Raw genomic sequence first — 21,004 nt, 5'->3', positions numbered from 1 at the left:
CTTCTGATAATGATGGGGCCATCTGGTAATCCAGGGTAACATTTCCATCTCAAGGTGCTTAACTGAATGACACATGCAAAGGTAACATATTCACAAAGTCCAGGGATTAGGACCTGGCTATGTTTTGGGGCAGACATGATTCAGCTTACCAGATGCTCTTACTATATATTAAACTATTTGAGGGTGGCAACATGAATTTGTTGGAAATATTTTCTCCAAGTTGTCTAAATTCTTTCCAATAAAAGTAACATAGTTGCTGTCAAATCTTATCGCTCAATTCTTTTGTCATTTCTCTCACTAATTTTGAGCCTAGGAATTCTTTCCATATCCAATCAGGTTAGTATTTGTGTACATGTGCATGTATCTGTGTGTATTTTACTCATTGTTACAAATTCGAACAACACAGAAATACATAAAGGAAGAGTAAATTCTACTTTCCATAGGAAACCACTTATAGCTTGTTTGGGATTCACTCTCACACACACACACGTGTACATGTCCATCTGTGTATGGGGTCAATTTGTACACCTAGGTTTCTAGTCCAACTGGGGTTTACTTTAGTGAATGCTATCCACCTAGGAATTCCTCCTTTGTTTCTTTTCTAAAAATAATCAACCAAAGCACTACTTAGGTCATATTTGTTATCCTTCTATGAAAGCATGTTTGTGGGCTATTCCTATTAGTTTCAGTTACCCACACCCTGAGGATCATCTATCTACCTGCGGGTTCTACCTCATGCTTGCAGGCACCACAGACTGCCCACTTGGTGCAAGTTGCAGAAAATAGCACTTTGGTAAAATTAACCAGTGTTCAGAGGACTCATTTTGTAAACTCAAGGCCATTAAGTGACATAAATGTCACATTTCTGGCATTATGGTTGGGGAAAAAGAAAAATGGTTATATTTGACAAGTGAATAAATCTGTCTTGAATTTGTCACAAAGAAAATCCAGAAATCCAGCAGGAGTGCATGATGTTAACTTATCTGTCACTCACTCTGGCGTCTCCAGAGCCTTGCAGGATTCTTAGTGCACACAAAACACACTTGAGGAGCTTCTGCTGAATGAATGGGGAAAAGAAGTCCAGCACTAACCCATGGAAGAGAAAGCCACTTTGAAAGGCCTCCTGATGCCACTCTCCTCGCTAGGAAGACTTCTGCAATCTTGACTCCCTCATCTCCTGTCATTTCTGGAGGATTCGTTGTGAACCTGAATATAGCTGCAGTGCAAAAAGCAAACGAAATAAACCATCTCTAGAATAGCCACAGACCGACAAAGGAATGAGTGCCCATGTGGCTCCAGGGGCAGGGCTCTCTTCTCTGTTTTCTGCGGCAACGTCAAGGCCAGGCCAGCGGTTCCATCCCTGGGAGCAGTGATGTTCAACTCTGAGTGAAACCAGGTCATCCCAGCTAAGAAGCACCTATTTCTGACGGTGATTGTGTCACAGACTTTCCAAGGGCCTAGTGTGAATTAGACTGTCAAAGTGCTCACTAACGGGAACAGCAAAGGAAGCCACGTCCAAGATCAAGTGTAGATCACAGTCGCATGTGAGGACAGTGGCATCAATTATTACCCAGCAGCAGCACTCTCAGCAGAATGTGCCCAAAGTCAGGGTTAGCATTCCTCTCACCATCACCCACCCAGAACCAAACACCAGGAAGGCAGAGCATCGCTGCCAGTGCTCACAGGTGGGCAGCAAGCATAACAATGAGGATCCAGCGGGTCTCACTTAGAGAATTAGACTTGCAATCTTGGTTGGAGCCAGCACAAGCAACCGTCCAAATCAGTCTGACAATTTAGAGCTGCCGCCAACAGGTTTTCCATCTCTGTACGACAGGCAGGTTAAGCTTTCTAAGTGTTACCGCACCCCCTCTAATGCACTTCCAATTGCAAGTGAAATTTATCACCCGTCTATGGGCTCTGGGCCTGAGGTCATGGTCCGAGAAGGAGAAGGCACTTTTCTGACATCATCGGAGCATGCATAGCAGAAATGGGCTGCAAGAAAAAGCAGGGTGCAGGGTGCATCTAGAGCAGTGACGGCGAACCTATGACACGCGTGTCAGGGGTGACACGCGAACTCATTTTTTTGGTTGATTTTTCTTTGTTAAATGGCATTTAAATATATAAAATAAATATCAAAAATATAAGTCTTTGTTTTACTATGGTTGCAAAGATCAAAAAATTTCTATATGTGACACGGCACCAGAGTTAAGTTAGGGTTTTTCAAAATGCTGACAGGCCAAGCTCAAAAGGTTCACCATCACTGATCTAGACAAACAGGTCAAGAGTCATTTCTGCCTTTGGGATGTTTGCTGACACAGTTGAAAAATATTTTATTTCCAAAATCTCTTTTGATCACAATATTCTTCTCAAAAGTCTTTGCCAGAGCCCTACTGCCTATGGCCCAAATGCCACTGTGTGGCCTTAAAGGCCCCTTGCCTGGCTCCTCCTCTCTTTTCAACTCCCTTTGCTCGTCCACGTGCGGGTCAAACTGGTCAAGTCACAGTGCTTTTTGCTGTATATGTCACTCCCTCTGGGGGGAAGGCCACTTTCTCCTCCAGATACTGAAATCCTATCACCCTTAAAGAGCTGGGTCTCATTCATGAGACTCCCTGCAAGCAGCTCAGGCAGAAGCAGATGCCACTCCTTTCAATTCTACACCATTAGCCTGGCACATGTTCTCTTTCACCGCAGTCATCCCCACACATGAACCTGCTCTCCTCCTGGTGAGATACCCATTGGTGATAGACGTGAATCAGTCCTGTTCTTCATCTCCCGTGCCCGCCATCAGCACCTAGCGCCAGGTCTTAGAAGCAGCACTAATTGGATGAGTAACCCTCCTTCTTGACAAATCAGGCTATAATACAGCCGTGGGCAAACTACGGCCCGCTGGCCGGATCCAGTCCGTTTGAAATGAATAAAACTGAAAAAAAAAAAAAAAAAGACCGTACCCTTTTATGTAATGATGTTTACTTTGAATTTATATTAGTTCACACAAACACTCCATCCATGCTTTTGTTCCGGCCCTCCGGTCCAGTTTAAGAACCCATTGTGGCCCTCGAGTCAAAAAGTTTGCCCACCCCTGCTCTAATACCACAGGGGATGCAGTCCCAAACTCCAGTGTCCAGGAGGCCAGGCAGGTGAGATATGAGGGAAGTGGTCTAGGCCAGTGGTCTGCAAACCGCGGCTCGCGAGCCATATGTGGCTCTTTGGCCCCTTGAGTGTGGCTCTTCCACAAAATACCACGTGCGGGCGTGCATGTACAGTGCGATTGAAACTTCGTGGCCCATGCACAGAAGTTGGTTTTCGGAAAGGAGATAGACGAAACAAGTATACAAGACGAGTGTGGATGGGAGAGCTGGAAGGGGTCGACCTCAGCGAACGTACCTCAATCAAATTGAGGACGTTTTTAGCAAAGGCCAGCTTAGGAGTATCCTAATTAAGTTAATAACAATGTACCTACCTATATAGTTTAAGTTTAAAAAATTTGGCTCTCAAAAGAAATTTCAATCGTTGTACTGTTGATATTTGGCTCTGTTGACTAACGAGTTTGCCGGCCACTGGTCTAGGCGAGCATTAGGGGGTGGTGGGGTCTATGTTAAACTGGAGAGTTTACCACTGGGCACCTGCTTCTCCACTCCAGCATTCACTGCCAGGTGGTGGGAAATGTGGGCCCCATGTTGCTAAATAATTTTGTAAAAAAAAAATCTTTAAGTGAAATATTTTGATGTGTGAGAGCTACCTACTAATGTTAATTTTTTAAAAATGCATGGGCAAAAAGAAGCATGTCTGTGGGTTCCAGTTATGAGTTTCGGGCCTGGGATCTAAAACGTCCACTGATTTTTATATATATATATTTTTTTACCACTATTCATTAAGGGTGCCGTGCTGCATGTAACATTGAAAATAAAAGACAGCTCTGTCCTCAGGGAACCTGATCCTTAGTTATGGACACATCTCATGGCCATGGGTCATTGTCAGGAGCTTCTTTCTTATTAAAAGCGGTTCTCATTACACCTCCACCAGGGGTCTGACGCCTGAGACAGAACGGGACAGAGCCTGTCTCCTTTATTTTCACCTCTTACTATTTCCTGGGCCATGGAGGCCAAAACCATTAGCGATGGCATCGGATAGTGAGAACTCGCGATGTAATATGCACTACAGTACTTTATTTCTTTAAGAGCTAAATGAAGTAAAGCACATTTATTTCATTCCATGCTCATAGCAACTTTATGAGGGAGCACTGCTAGCATCACTTTACAAATGAGGAAGAGGAAGAAGGGCATTGAGTAATCTGCTCAAGGTCACAGAGCAACTGTGAAGCCAGAACTTGAACCCCAGGCCACAGACATCAAGACCCGGGCTCCTCGCAGTGTGCTGTGCTGCCTTCTCTGAGCCTAGGCTGAGGGAGAGTGAAGGCAAGTTACCTGAGGAGAAAAGTAAAGATGTGCCACCAAGTTCTGAGCGTCTCCACAGGGCTGAGTGGGAGCTGGCGGAAATGTGCCTATGTGAAAGGGCGGAAGGACCGGCCACGAGCCAGCACTAATTCAGACAAAAGGAAAGTGCATGCACTCATAAGTCCCGCACGAAACAGGTCACTACCGTGTATGGAAATCACATCACCCCTATAACGTGGTTCGACTTTCAGTATTCACGGCTTTGCTGGTGTAATTACTCCAGGTTGAAAGGTTTTAGCATCTTCCCCACCAGCTTTGTGACAGAGGGGCTGTCATTTTATCTGTCACCCGAGCACCTAGCGCCCAAGAAGGGCTCAGGTATTTTAACACAAATGAACCATGGAGAGCTTACGTATGTCTAGAGAGGACTTAGGAACTCCACCATATCCTGGCTAGCCTTTTAGAAATGTATAGACATGACAAAACTATTTCTTAAATAAGCAAGAAAACAATTTACACAAGATTCAGAAAGTGATTACACTGGGTCGGGTAAGTAGGACCACACAGGCTAGATAAATGCTGTCACATTCTAGTTTTTGTGTTGGGGGTGGGCTCGCAGGTGTTGTTTTGCAGAGATAAGATGGATGGGAGAGGGCCCTGCGTGGACTGGCCATGAGTGTGATAGAAACCAAGGACCAGTTAACCCAATGCTATGCACCGGTGGTCCAAAAGTAACTAATGAATGGAACCACAAGACCTACAGAACAGGAGTAAGGCCCTTCTCATGCAATCCATGATACCGGCTGTAAACATAAATCGCCAAGTTTCAAAGCAAGGTGGGTATGGTGAATGCGAGGGGTAACTTAACCTGGGCTTCGTGCACCTTGATTAGGACATGCTCAAACCCCTGCAACTGGACACAGAAGTGAGCAGGTGTGTGTTTTCCCTGGGAGGAAGGCTTGCAGCTTTCAGATTGTTGAGAGAATGCATGATCTACAAGGAGTAACCTTGTGTTAGAGGGGGGAGTGCAGCGGCACCAGCAGGCACTGCATGTCACCAGCCACAGAACGAAGTCTCAGCCGGCTCCAGGGGAATGGTGAGTGGTGGGAACCTGTTGGGCCCCAAATGGCTGAGATAATTATTCCCCCATGTTTGGGGACTTCCTGAAGAAAATGACAAATAGAATAGAAACTGGCAGCTCTACAGCTTGCCAAGGCTGACCTTCCCCCCCCCCCCCCCCATCTGCTAATTTACACAGGAACAAGTCACACCAGGAAAACATCCTAAACTTTCTGAGGACAGTCCTGAGACCCAATGGAGGTATTTTCCTCACTTCCTCTAGGTAAAGGTCATTGATTTTTAAAGATAATGTGGACATGGATTATAACAACATCCATGATGATGCAAAACAGGATTCTTATTTTTTTAGGTACAATGTATATAAGGCACTAGAATGATGACTCCTAATGGGGAGAAAGGACACTACCAGAGCATGACTGAAAAGCAGTTTTGGAATGGACTGTGGTGAACAAGTTTTGGCATGAAATTTGGGAAGTAGAGAAAGATACTTAGATAAAACAAAGCCTATAGTGGAAGTCAATACATATGACAGGTTCCCACAGAGGGGTTTCAAACCCAACAGGAAAAAATAAAAGGGAACTGGGCTATCATCATAAATGCATAGACTATGGATAGTAAACATCATGAACCTGAACTTATGATGGAAAGATGATCTTGATGGAGAAGTGATATGCAAGAGGAAGGTGTCCAATGAAAGCCAGCCAACAGCTAGGTGTCAAGATGATGCTTTACAGTGGAACCAGGTGTGGTGCTGTAAGACCACCTCTCTGCTTGCTGCCACAGATCACCACCCCCATGCTGGTAGAATGCAAAGGCTACACAGAGGAGGATAGCGGCATATTCCTTCCAACACCAAGACTTAGTGGTTCAACATAAAGAAATGTTCTCGCATATCTAACTTCCCAGTTGCATTTAGTCAGGAGAGAGTCTGGGTCTGTATAGCAGATTGAACAGGACAGGAAGCCCCTTACTCATTTCAAATTTATAGAAATTTTGGATAAAACTTAACTAAAAAACACACACACACACCAACAAGCCAACCTCATACACAAAAGGGTCAACTGAGAGAAGCAGAGGAATTTCAAAGATAGAGCAATGAGGGGACTTAAAGCTAGACAGCATCCCCAGAGCTTTCTGGGTGACACCAGGAGTGAGGCCTTAAGACCCCTCAGCTGGTGGAGAACTGGTGCTATGCTCCCCAAAACCAGGAGAAGGGACTTTTGTCAAGCTAAATCTTTAAATATATTTGCTTTTCCCAAACACTAACCAGACCGTGCAGTAGACAAAGGGCTAACATTCTGCACTGGGTAACCTGCAGGTCATTTAGAGTATGGCAGCTTGAGAGCAAACATTCAAATTCTTAAGTTGAGTCATTACACACACGGGGCGGGGGGGGGGGGGGGGGGGGGGGGAGGGGCTTCCAATCTAGCCTTCTAAAATTAACTTGCCATCATCTATACCTGGATCTGGAATTAGAAATGACCAGCCCAGCCCGGACCAGCATGGCTCAGTGGTTGAGCGTTGACTCATGAACCAGGAGGTCACAGTTTGATTGATTCCCCATCAGGGCACATGCCCAGGTTTCGGGCTCTATCCCCAGTAGGAGGCAACTGATCAATGATTCTCTCTCATCATGGATGCTTCTATCTCTCCCTCTCCCTTCTGCTCTACAATCAATCAATATATATATTTAAAAAAAGAAATGACAGGCCCACTGGGATCTAGCATCCCACCTGTCCGTAACCTAGGGCCCCAAGTTAGATGAAGCCCTACCATGGCTCCTTGGTGGTGACATAAAATCCAAGGACCAACTCGCTTTGTTTTTCTTCCCAATAATGAGTATTGCTAAACAAACTTCCTGCATTTCAGAGCTGATGCGATGACATATTCATTCATTCTCTCTCTCTCTCTCTCTCTCTCTCTCTCTCTCTCTCTCTCTCTCTCTCTCAACATTTATTAAAACCTGAAAGAAATTTAAGCCATGTTCTGGAATCAGATTTCAACCTTTAATTTTTAGGTGCTCCTTTACTTCAAAGCAAGTAATTTAATTATGCAGGAAGGTTAGTTTAGTAAAGGTTTATTAATGCCCAAGACACACATTCCTTTCTCTTTAAAAGGGGAAAGTCTTATTCTGCTAGAGGGACTGATTAAACCCAGCAAGTTTTTACACTCAAGCTAATTGAGACCAGGGAGCCAGGAATAAAATGATTTCCTGACGGGCCATCCAAGCAACACGCCATCAGACCGGCACAGTCCCTCCAGCCAGGAAGGAGGAGGTGGCAGCAACTAGTGACCCCTCAACCCTGTTCTCTTCATCTTCCTTCTCTTTCCTCCCAGTCCTTACTGGCTGCCAACACAACCAATTAAACAGCGAAGTTCTCTTACACCAAAACAGGCTTTCCTTCTTCCCTGACCCTGCACAACCTCTATCCTCCGTTACTCATTTCCCCTTTCACTGAAGCCACCAAGCATCTGCTGCCTGCCTTCCTTGTCGCAGACCTCGCTGAATAAATTGGGATGAACAGAATTCTGTGTTCAGTTTTGCAAAAGAACAATAAAGGAGAGATGGGGAAGAAACTCAAAACAAAGCAACCCCCGTGTTCTGCGTGAATGCACGTGTAGCTTCGAGAGGAAATGACTTTTTACTAGTTTCCTAAAAAACAAATACAAACAAGAGAACTCGCCTAGTCCAAGCAGTCACTTTTTATTCTAGATTTGCCAAAATCAATTCTTCAGGATAGATAACCTGGACTGGGGTAGTACTAGCACTCAGAGTTCACTTTGAAAGGTTTTTTCCCAGCCGCCACCAATTTTTGATGCTTTTTTTGGACAACACATATTGGTCTATAGATTCATCTCTTTAGGTCCTTTTTCAGACATTTATTTAACAGTTCATTTATTAACAGTCATTCAGGTAGGTCCTCAGTGCATGTGGTGGGATCACACACACACACACACACACACACACAGAGAGAGAGAGAGAGAGAGAGAGAGAGAGAGAGAGAGAGAGAGAGAGAGAGAGAGAGAGAGAGAGAGAGAAACATCAGTCCTGTAAGTCTGGGAACAAAACTTATGGCAAAGACCATGTGCTCCCTTTTCTTAGAGAAGTGACACAGTTTAGTAGACTATGACTTCTGCCCCAACTCCCCGCCCACCTCAAGTACCTCCTACTTTCCCTCCAGCCCCAATGCAGACAAAAGTTTGCCGTTTTTGTACTTTTTTCTAGTGGTAGAGAAGCTTCAGACTAACTCTGAGGCACCTATGAAAAAACAGTGACTTGAACATATTTTTTTCTCACATTAACAATGCCTGCTCACTGACAAGTTTAAATGTGACTTTAAGTTATGCCCAGTCTAGAGAAATAGTATTTGGCTGCTAGACTAGGTAAGCATACACAATTTCCTCTTTTCCCTTCCAGAGCTTTGAGGCATCAAGTCAAGAAACCTTGGAGTAAGCCCCCCGCTTCCCAGCTTCCCACCTTGGATACAGAAGCCAACAGTTAGGACCAGAGGCCAAGTTCCCTTATGTCAGCAGGAGGCCTCCCTCTTTCATGCCCCCCGAAACCGGCCCAGGGTTCTCAACTGCTTAGGAGGTGTCTGACTGTGAGACCAGCTTTTCAGGTTCCTACCTCTTTAAGTGCCGCTGTCCTCCGTGCCCAACATGGAATGGAGTCAGCTAACCCAGAGGTGTGGGTGTGGTGGTGGCAGAGTCCAGGGGTGGGTCTTGCTGGCCACCCAACCCAGCAGCAGCCTTTAAATGAACTCAGTGACTCAGCGGCTCTCCCCTCCCCCACTGGCCTCCCACCTCACTCCTCTCAATTGCACTGATAGCCATGTGACAGCATGTTGTCTCCACTGAGACTAATCCTCTGTCAATAAGAGCTTTCAGCACCACCCAGACCAGATTACTCTGTCTCACAACCACTCTGCTGACCTCCCCCGGGGGCCAGGGAATACTCCCCCAGCGCACGTACTATTTACAGAAGAGTCCACATAAGCCAATCGCTTGGTGTGACTATTTCACTTCTAAAGATTGTGGCTTTAACAAAGCAACTTGGCGACCAACATTCAACCACTCAATCAGGCGCCGTGCAAGCCACTGGGAGGAGAAAACTGCACTGGATTTGACACAGATGCAGGGATAAAAGCCATTCTTGGGTTCTGTAAAACACAACCACCACAGTGGAGTATTGTTATTGTGGGTACCACCACCACCAAATGAAAAGATGACAAATAAATGCCACATGTTAAATAACAGGTTAAGAGGAACTCGAAAATACCAGATGTGTGAGTTTTGCTACGAGATTCCTTTGCATAGAGGCAAGGCAAGGCACCATGGTGTTTTATTCTCAGATTTATTCAGACTAAGTATGATACATTTTCTAAGAATGTGAAGACAGTAACTAAAATGGCTTCTTAACCAACCCAGTCTAAACTAATTCTTAACTGAGGCAAAGTAAACTTGATTGAAAGTGCCAGGAAACCAAACAGCACACAAACCAACCTCCTCCACTTTCCCATCTTTCCCAGCAACTTCTATCCCATCCCTAAAGGGCCACCGCTGGTGCAAGCGAACACCGGCCTCTATCCACTGAACAGACAACTGCAATAAGAGGAATGAGCACAGAGCCTACCAACTGTCAAGGAGATAACTGGGTGTTCCCAGAGAACATATGTGCCTGGTGTGGTCTCGAGGTTTTGAAAGAACAGTTTCATTAGCATTACTCATAAGAACAAGAATGCTAGGCCATATAAAAAGTCGTCACAAAGGATTTTTCCAGCACTGGCTGTTAAGTGGAAAGCCACCTCAACAGAGGTAGCCCTCTGCACACAGCTCTCATCCCCAGGAAAGCTCTACTTTCTGATCTTGAAAATTAAGGTTTTCAATTCTAAAACTGTGACAGTAGCTATTCAAAAATTCAACCTCTTTTCCTTAGAAGTGCATTAAAATGAGAAAATATGTACCAAATAAAAACTAATTTTAGTATTAAAATACTTGAAGCTTATTCAAGTGTCTGTTCAAAGCAGGTGGGCAGATCTGAAGGTGCTTCAGAGAACATCAGAGAGAAGTGGGAGGAGGGTTGATGGGACTGGAGGGCAGGCTGGGTGCTGCAGAGACAGCGCTATAGACAGAAAAACGGAGGGGAAAACATGGATGTCAAGAACCCAGAAAAAATTAAGTAAGAAGATTCATTCCAAAGTTGCTTGCTCTCTGCCCCACAATTCTAATTATTACCAGAGGGGAGGATAATTCCAACTACATACCTTTTGCAGTCTGTCAGATATTAGACCTCAGATCCAAGGTGGATTCATGTTGGAATCGTAATTTTACACGCAACAATTAATAAATGCAAATATACAAATACCTACAATGAAAAGTGGAACTGTCCATAACTTTCCCCTAAACATGTGACAGGGCTGGAGCAGGCAGTCTGGGGCAGGCTTATGGTCTTACAGACAAAGTGGCAGAGATTCCATCATGGGGGCTGCTTCCCACTTGTGGTTAAGGAAGCAGGCAATCCAAATGCTGGTCTGTCTTTTCCATCTCTTGACCTTTCTCCTTCCTCTTGACGATTCTCCTTTCTTCTGACTTTGCCTTTCTAGCATTTCCCTCAGTGAGTTCCTAAACCCTGCGGTGTTTTATGCTGGCGAGATGAAGACGCTGCCTGAAGATTTTCTAGGAAGTGCTGAAACAAAAGTCAGCAGCTATAATGAAAAAAGCAGGCCCTCCCGAGTCAGGAGAGGGGGTGGTCTGAGACAGAATACTCAACAGCCAGAGGTGCGTGGCAAGGAGGTTAATGTCTGAGGCTCCATCTCCTCAGCTGAAACGACAGCACTAACTTGCCCTGCTTGCTTAAATAGGACTGTCAGGTAGGTGAACGTGGCTTCGTATTGCCCAGAAGGTGGACTGAACAGGACAGAGAAAAAGTTTGAGCCTCAGCTTGGCCTTGTTCCTTGTGCGCTATCCTTCCCCTTCCAGGCTCATTTGTAAAACATGGATAGTCTGTTCCGCTCTGTGTATCTGCCAGTGTCAGCATGAAGCTTAAACAATGCACCTGAAAATAAGTATTACAAAACCTAAGATGCCATTAGAGAGCTCATTCTTATCAGTCTCAAAGGGCTTTCTATTCACAGACTGTAAGTTTTGAAAGTATATATAGTTCTAAGGTAAAAAGAAGTCTCAAGAAGCATTTTTAAATTGCACTATTGGAAAATCTTAATGTTTTAAAAAATAACAGAAATCTAACAGTTTCAAATCCATGGAGTAGGGGTGTGATTGTAGAGAAACAATGGGGTTACCAAAGAGGGGTTACAGAACATTCTTCCAAACAAGGCTCTTGAAGCCAGCACTAGAGGTGTCAATGAGGAACCTAAGTTGAACAGTGCACAGACCAGCTTTGGGATCTAGCACATTTCTCTAAGACACCTGAAAACACACCGGGGGGAAGGAGGAAGGTGAAGGGGGGGTCCTCTCTGTTGTTTCAGCCTATGAGGGTCTGCCAGCCCCTTTGCCAGCAAGTAAAAGATGGAACGTTGGCAGCAAACACTGTGTGGCCAGTGAAAGCTACACCACTGGATGACTCAATCCTACAGGATTGCCCCAAACACCTGGTTAGAATGACATGTCACTGGAGCTTAGAGTCACCCAATCCAAATACCTTGTTTCATAGACAGGGAAACTGAGGCCTGGCAGCAAGATGAAGAAATTCCCCAAGAAAGGTAGTGTCCACGCTCTGCTGAGCACCCTGATCCCAAGACTCTGTGTCCAGTGTACACTCCACCAGCCTGGACTGCTTTCCCCCATCTAACTGGAATTCCTACGGTTTGCTCATTTGCCATATGATAGCCACACCATAAGACTTGTTCCCTATCCTTTCCTTAGGTCAAGTATTTTCCAAATATTTAAATATTTCAGGTACTTCGAGGAAATCGAGCCTTGAACCATTCTGAACTTACAAAACAGTTAAGTTGGTAATTAACTTATGACTCCTTCTTACCATTTATGTAGTTCCTTATGGTCTCCATAAGCTCTTTCTCCTTTGATCCTCACAAGAGTGTGTGATACAGGCAGGGCAGGAATTATTTTCCCAATTTATGCGGTGCCCTAGAGAGGTTGAGTGACTTATTTGGTACCAGAACTAGAGCTGAAACAGGTCTCCCAATCACAATCTTGGTCCTTCCTTTCCCATTCATTCACAATAAGAGCCTACTGTACACCAGGCCTGGTGGTTGAAGCTGAGGGGACAACGATGTATAAAACAGAGTTCAGGTTTTCAGGGAGCTGGCATGTAGTGGACACACACAGAGCAGCGGTTCTCAACCTGTGGGTCACGACCCCTATGGGGGTCGAACGACCCTTTCACAGGGGTCGCCTAAGACCATCGGAAAACACATATATAATTACGTATTGTTTTCGTGATTAATCACTATGCTTTAATTATGTTCAATTTGTAACAATGAAATCGGGGGTCACCACAACATGAGGAACTGTATTAAAGGGTCGCGGCATTAGGAAGGTTGAGAACCACTGGGTTAGAGCGTTGGAATCAGATAGACTCACATTTGAGACCAGACTCCACTATTTGCCAGTTATACAAGCTTGGCAAGCTGTGGGCAAGCCTCTGTGAAGTGCAGTTTCTGTATCTCATTGAATTGCCGCGAGGATTAAATGAGATAACAGATGAAAGATGTTTAGTAAAGTCCTGGTTTATGGTAAGCGTCCAATAAGTAGTACGTGTTTTTATTAACACTGACACAGGGTACTGGACAGAGACATATGAGGGCCATACTGGAGCAGGGTCTGGCAACATCCACCCTCAGTTTGGGGTACAGAGTTTCCTCGAGAATGGCTCTAATGAAAGGGTGTTTCATACAAAAAGATCCTTCTTGTCATCTGTCCATCCATGTAGTTATCCAGTGCCTACTGTGAGCACAGCACTTTACAAAATGGTTCTCAGCAGGGATCCCTTGAATAAAGGCTTTCCCTGAAATACTTAGACTGTGAGCTCATTTATAAAAGTTACACTCAAAGGCTTTTCAGTTATACCTCCTGGGTGAAATGAGGCATATCTGTGGTCCATTCTGGTCCTAGCTAGTGGTAACAGCTGAAGAGATATACACCTATAAAAAAAACCTCGCCTCAACAAAATGACTTTTTGTTAACAATGAAAACACACACACACCCTCCCCAAAGGCCACATTAGAGAGGCGGCTGAATGAGGACCCTACTCTCAGTAGCAGAGGCAGAGCCTGGGACAGATGAGATTTCAACCATGCTGGACTTCACCTTTCATTTGAAGGAAAGAGTGTACCTGGACAAGTGTGTGCTCACAGGCAATATCTGCTTACCAAAGGTAACATAGATAATAATCCCACATGTTCCACTTCATACTATGATTCCAACTTCCTCTCCATGCACACCTTTCAACTCACATGCTCCTGTGAGCCCAAGGAGCTAATGTGGATGAAGCAGAGATGTGGCCTAAATGGGCTAGCCTAGGCACTTTCTCCTAAAAAAAAAAAAAAAAAAGTAACAAGTTCTCCTACTAAATATAAAAGGAAAAAAACAAAACAAAACACTAATATACAGGGTGTGGCAAAAATAGGTTTACAGTTGTGAGTATGGGAAACATAGACTTTATTCTTGGATTATTATTTAATTATTGTATTATTTTTCCATATGGACAACTGTAAACCAACTTTTGCCCACACTGTATAATAATTCATTAGCTGGATAGTTTGTTCAGATCAGTCCTTTGTTGGTCAGCTCTTTATGAGAAGGAAGTTGGCATCTACCTGGCCTTTACCTGGATGGACAAGACTAACTCCTTTGTTCAGAGTTTCCTTAATCTAATGCTGAAGGAAACTACCATCCTTCAAGAACACCCAGAGCCATTTATAGCTGGCTTCTTGAATGGTTCTTCTCTTGTCTTAGGCTGCAACCCTGTATTTAAAAAAAAAAAAAAAAGGAAGAAAGAAGGACTGAGTCCTCTACACAATGATCTTTGCAAGTTTCTTCAACTAGAGTCTTTGAAAAACTGGAAAAAAGCACATTTTTCAACCATAGGAAACAAATCCAATTGCTACCATATGATGTAACACTAACCTTTCAAATAGCCTAGTTCACCTGAAGAAATATAGAGGTTCCCTACTACTTTATTCAAAGGTAAGGTCACCAAAAACCATGGCCACAAAAATGTAGACCTGGATTTCTTAATGCTCTTGTATATTACAACTCACTCTAAAATTCAGAGGCCTAGCACTGAAGTCAGATCCTGAAGACACTCTGTGAGGGGTTAAGAGATGTGGTATTTTTATTTCCTATAGCTGTTAATCTCATCCAAAGACAGATCCTAAAAATATTTCAAGAAGTGGATTGATAGAGACTGCTTCCTAAATTACCTTCCCTAAATATCGGCTCTTCCAACCAGGGTTTTTATAGAAGTTGCATATCCGATAGAGCAAGATTATATTCTGTGCCAAGGGTCTGGGTTTTCCTGACAGGCTCGTATATTTCAAGATTGATGTTCTAAGTAATTCATTAATTCAAACTCATTCTGATCTTAGGGAACACTAGACATGTTTACCTAAAGTCATAAAGAACAGACTTATTAAAATGCTTTAGAAGTAGTGGAAGTAAGGTTTCCACAATTATTTTCATTCCCCACATGTTATAGCTCCCAATTGTCATATATCAATGGCTCCCCAATCTGTCGCGCTCTACCTAAGCAATGCAGCAAAACATGAGACTGTGGTGACGGCAATTCCACTGGGTTCCTCCAACCAGAGCCCATCAAGATTGCCAAGGAAATAGAAAGATGACAGAATGTGTACACTTTGTTGGAGACCTATCCTGATTTCCTTTAGGCTTTGGGTACATGACTACTGTTATAGCTGTAATAATTTTACTATAAAGACCCAGTACAGAAATTTCTTCTGGGAAGAGTTTTATATTAAATTGTCAAGCATAAAACAAGGCAGGTATGTTTTCTTCTCATTCAAGGGCACCAGTGCACTCAGAACAGGAAAGGAGCTGCTTTCCAACATTAGACGGCAACTCCTGGTATCCACTGACCCTTTGACACCCTCTTCCATTCTGTTCCTGTAGGGAATCAGCTACTTTCCAGGGTACCATATTTTGGTCAGGTTCCACATATGTCTTACCTACTCTTTGGAAAAAAACAACAAAAACAAAAACAAAGAAAATAAATACTAAGTTTGGCAAAAGAAAAAAAAAAGGCAGGGGGAGATGGGGTGAGGATTAGATGAGATTTATAAATGGATATATAGAGTATCAGTTTGCTTATAAAATGGTGTCCATGCTTCTGTATCGTGGATATTGGAAATAATGCTGCAATGAACATAGGGTGCATATGTCTTTTTGAATTAGTGTTTGGAGTTTCTTTGGATAAATACCCAGAAGGGGAGTTGCTGGGTCATATGGTAGTTCTATTTTTAATTTTCTCAGGAACCTCCATACTGTGTTTCCACAGTGGCTGCACCTTCCAGGACATATGGTTGCATGCTGTTGTTTTCTTTTCTTTTTAAAATTATATTGTTATTGATTTCAGAGAGGAAGGGAGAGGGAGAAAGAGAGATAGAAACATTGATGATGAGAGACTATCATTGATCGGCTGCCTCCTACACACCCCCTACTGGGGATCAAGCCTGAAACCAGGGCATGTGCCCTTGACCAGAATTGAACCAGGGACCCTTCAGTCCACAGGCCAACGTTCTATCCACTGAGCCAAGCTAGGGCTAAGATGTGTTATTTTTAATCTGGTCTCCAGGGAATGTGACCTGCCATAACCAGGCACCCATACTCCAGCACTCCAGAAATGTTTAGCTAGCATTTGAAAGATGCTCATCAAAAGGCCTCAATCTAGAAGCAGAAACTTCAAGCTCTTCACCTCTCTCTCAACACTAAAGGCCTCATAAATTAGCTTAACGAAGGTTAGAAAAGATTTTTTTCACTGGTGAAATGAGTGGTGTTTAAGATAGGTGAATTGACTAGAAATATGGTATAGGCACCCCACCCGAGGATGAATGAGACATGAGAATCTGAAGAGCCCAACTTTTCACTTGACCTTTACAGCTCAATTCTGGAACAATCCTGCATGCAGCCACTGGTTTAGAGGCACCCTGTCACCTGATCACAACGAGGTGAGTGGATCTTGCCCCCAGAAAGGTCATTATTTGCTTCAGGGTAACTTCATGAGCAACTTCATGAGGTACTATCAGAGCACCTACACCAGAGAACACACTCAATGACTCTTTTCTGTCTACTTATGCAATTAAGTGTTTGTGCATATAGCAGGGTTTGTAGGAGTCTGCTCTTATATGTGGAAATATAATTGAGGGACAGACTTACATCCCTCGTCTACCTCAGTTGTTGGAGGTTACCGATATCTACTCTAACCCCACTTCAGCAAAATCAGCCAAAACGGCTTAGAGGCCAGCATATGGCATACCTGGAGACATTTACTTGAATCTAACATTTTTAGAAGCATGGAAAATGGGTGAGCCCTAGCCAGTTTGGCTCAGTGGATAGAGCGTCGGCCTGGGGACTGAAGAGTCCTGGGTTTGATTCCGGTCAAGGGCATGTACCTTGGTTGCAGGCACATCCCCAGTAGGGGGTGTGCAGGAGGCAGCTGATTGATGCTTCTCTCTCATCGATGTTTCTAACTCTCTATCCCTCTCCCTTCCTCTCTGTAAAAAAAAATCAATAAAAAAATATTTAAAAAAAGAAAAGAAAATGGATGACACATGCCTGAAAAATAAAAACCACAAACTACAATAGATTTTCATTAAAATCAGAACCTAAACATGAAAAAGAGTCAAGTATCTACAATTGGTAAAATCATACAATGCATGGTTTTTCTAAAAGAATGTCCCTAAGATATTATAAGATTTCAAATGATTATAAAAGAGTATATATTTGCAGCTTAGTAAGTGCATTTTACTAAGGTGTAGAAATGAAACACTGATGAGTATTTGATAATGAAACCCCATCAGATTTTTTCAATAAGAACACATCTGTGCATAAAATTAAGCTGGTATATAAATTACACATGTAACCAATCTTTATCAGTTCTTACATAGACAACACATACTATCCAATGCTCAAAGGCAAGAGGCCGCCAATCCCGTCTCTGCCAAGCAGCACTTCCTTCTTGCTAATCTTAACTCCCGACATGTTTTGAACACGGACATTAGTTGCTGACAGCAGCCATGAGACAGAGCTCTCGTACCTGACTCCACTCTAGGGGAGGCCACAGAGGAGGCGCCATACCATTCTTGGAAAGTATTCAACAGCCACATGGAGCCTGATCTAAATTTTAAAAAATCCCACATTGCAGACAGCTTCGCTATAACGTTAGCATCCTTAGTTGTCCATACACACACCACTCCAAAAAATTGTGAGCCGCTAAATATAGCCCCCTTTATTTTACAATGCCAATATTCAAACAACATCGATCACTTCCTGCAGTGTCATTCTCTCAACTTCCAGCCCCTTCCGCATGCCAATGAGCTGAGAAACCGCTCCTCCTACTATTCACACTCCCTGCATGCGCCAGGACAGTGTGCCAGGCACAGAACACAGACCTGGACAAACCTACGTCCTGCCTGCCAGGAGCGCAGGGGGACACATTTTTGTACTTTGCACAATTTCTCAGGTGGCAGTCCCCATCTAACCATTGCTTGGGGAGGTGGTGTGGGGGGAGGCAAAACCCAATCCACCTGCTCCAATGCTCTCATCTACCCTCCTTCCGACTGGTGCTTCCCCCTCCCATCGAACTCTGATTTTTTTCTTAACTCTTGATTTACTTTAATCGTTTTCATCTTTAATTACTTCCAAACATGTCTTCTGTTTGTAGTGTTTCTTCTTCCTTCTGAAGCAAACTTGTTTTTCTTATGTTTTAAAATTCTACCGTGCAAGGCTTGCTTTTAGTGAAAATGTTCCTTGACCTGTATTTTAGAATAACCTAGCCAGGCCCATTTTCACAAGCTTATGATAACTGAAATTGCTGCTATCGTGTGCTATGTCACTGCTGTTCCAATCTGCCACTTTTCCCTAGGGTCTCTGTGACTTCCTGACAACCCCCCCCCACCCCATCCCTCCGCTGAGGAAGCAGACTCACGGGCTGGGAACAAACACGAGAAGAATCAGGAGCTAAGTTTAGCAGGCTAATAAGCTATACCACAGGGTATTACACAGCACGCGATCGCTGCTCTGAGAGTCACACAGTGCCACGGAGGCTTGGGAGGGAGAGATAACAAAATCTGATTTATAGAAGCCATGTGCAATGTAAAGCGTGTGGCCTCACAATCGTCATGGCTTTCAGAAAATGTGTATAATGACCATGGCCTCCAGGCAGTTCATAGCAGTGTCCTAATAAATAAGTAAAATTAGCCATAAAAGGGGAACAAAAACATAACCTGGAGAATGAGAGGGCCCTTAAGAACGGACAGGCTAGCTACACTAACAAGCCACCCAGGGTCCGGAGGGCCTTCTGTCAAAGCCCGTCCCATAGGGAAGAGGGGAGCCGAAGGTCCTTTCAATACATGGGGGGTGGGGGGGGGTGGGGGTAGCAATAACCATGCCCACACGTTCTGAGCTGCCAGGCTAAAAAGTAAAGCCAATTTCTCATTCCTGACACGCGCCCTCTTTCATACACCCTCACTGTGGACCGGCAACTTCCCTTTGTTACCCCATCACTCACAACACTCACAATTCTGTAACTCACTCATCAAAAGCTACTCTGTCAGGAGGAGGACACACCAGCTAATCCATAAGTCTTTTCAGTGCTAAAGCATTTCCCAGCAGGGTGCATCATCCCTGCCCCCTCTCCCGCGCCCACCACCCCCTCTTCCTAAATCCTCCTCATTCCCAGGCACACAAGGGACCCAGGCAGCCAAGTCAGAACTTGACAGACTGGCATTTTTGCAGTGGTATTGTTTCTGGTGTGTCCATTCTCCCTGTTCCCCTCCGCCCCCACCTCCTGTCTTCAATACGAGGCTACTCCATGGTAGGAATGCACAAAAGCCCAAAGCCACACACCAAGCAGCTTCTACCCCAGCCCTGAAAAGGGCCCGGAGTTGCAGCCAAGGCCTGACATGCCCCCTTGCTCATTCCCTTGGGCCTGCTTCACAAACGCACAAAAGGACAACAGAGCTGAGGACAGGAGACACCACCACACCCACAGTCCTTTCTGCTCAGAGGCCCCTTCTTGTTGCCACATACACAGAACCCTTGACCTTGCCTGTCCATGTTGCCCCCCTACACTGGGTGCTGTGGATACAACAGCAAATCCTTCAGTAGCTTATAGTCAGACTTGAGAACCTAAGAAGGAAACACCTGAAATACAACAGGACATGTGCTGGAACAAAGATGGGCATGGGGTTCCACAGCACGCCAGATTTGTTCCTTGATTCCTCCAGCTTCTTTGTCCCTCCAACCACCAGTGCTATCAATTCCAGCACCTAAACTCTGCTGACTCACTCTTCGGCTGTTGCTCACTCATTTCAAGTAATCAGCATTCCCCCCACCCCCCCAAGATCACTTCAGTTGGCTGACTGTTCTCATTGCTTCTAATCTCATCTCCCTCCAAGCCATGGTCCCACAATGCAGTCGGGAACATCTTTCAAAGTTCTAACCCTGTGCAATACCAGGGCCCTCTTAAAAATATCACCAGCCAGTGCTTCCTCATTACCATCAGGACAAAGTTGATGTTATAATGCCATTTGTAATCGCTCTGTCTCCCCATGTCCCACCGGCACCTGGTTCAGCCACACTGAAAACCTGGTAGTCCCCCAAATCACCCTGCTCAACCCTGCCTCAGGGACTGCACACAAACCATGTCCCCCACTGTCTCTTCACCCCTTCCTTGACTAACTGCTCCCAGTCTTTTATGTTTGGGTTTAGCTAAATCCTCTGGAAGTCTTTGCTTACCATCCTAGATAGGATTAGATGCCTCTCTTTAAGTTCCTGCTATAAAACTTACCATCCTCTATTATAATTGCTTGGTAGCATACCTCTTTCCTCTACTAGATGTCAGACAACTTCAGGGACTAGAATGGAACCTTCCATAGAGTAGTAAGGTTGAAATCTATTGCAAATAAGGAATCACAGGACAGACACTCTGATTTGATTACCTTTACATCCCTGTCCTTTGCATAATGCCTGACAGAAGCAAGTGATTATTGTTTTTAATCCTCACCAGAGGATATGTTTTTATTGATTTTAGAGCGAAAGGAAGGGAGAAGGAAAGAGAGATAGAAACATCAACGAGAGAGAAACACCAATCGGTTGCCACCCGTATACACCCTGGCTAGGGATCAAACCTGCAACCTGGGTATGTACCCTGACTGGGAATTGAACCTGTAACTTTTCAGTGTATGGGATGATGCTCCAACCAACTGAGTCACCCTGCCAGGGCCAGAAGCTAGTAATTATTAAATGGAAGGTATCATTCTTTTTGGAGGCTTCAATGGAAAACTCCATACAGGAAGGGATCATCTGAATTTTTG

General features: G+C 44.3%; 1 protein-coding gene across 2 annotated transcripts in view; it reads right to left on the bottom strand.

Annotated features, from left to right (window-relative positions):
* The window catches only part of LOC132233355 (colorectal mutant cancer protein), a 238,117-nt gene that overhangs the window by 138,537 nt on the left and 78,576 nt on the right, over window positions 1–21,004 (bottom strand). The gene's annotated exons all lie outside the window — the stretch shown is intronic.

This window comes from Myotis daubentonii, chromosome 4 (genome assembly GCF_963259705.1).
Source record: "Myotis daubentonii chromosome 4, mMyoDau2.1, whole genome shotgun sequence".
Lineage (NCBI taxonomy): Eukaryota > Metazoa > Chordata > Mammalia > Chiroptera > Vespertilionidae > Myotis > Myotis daubentonii.
The sequence above is the reverse complement of the archived record's forward strand: the minus strand, read 5'-3'. Positions and strand labels throughout refer to the sequence as shown.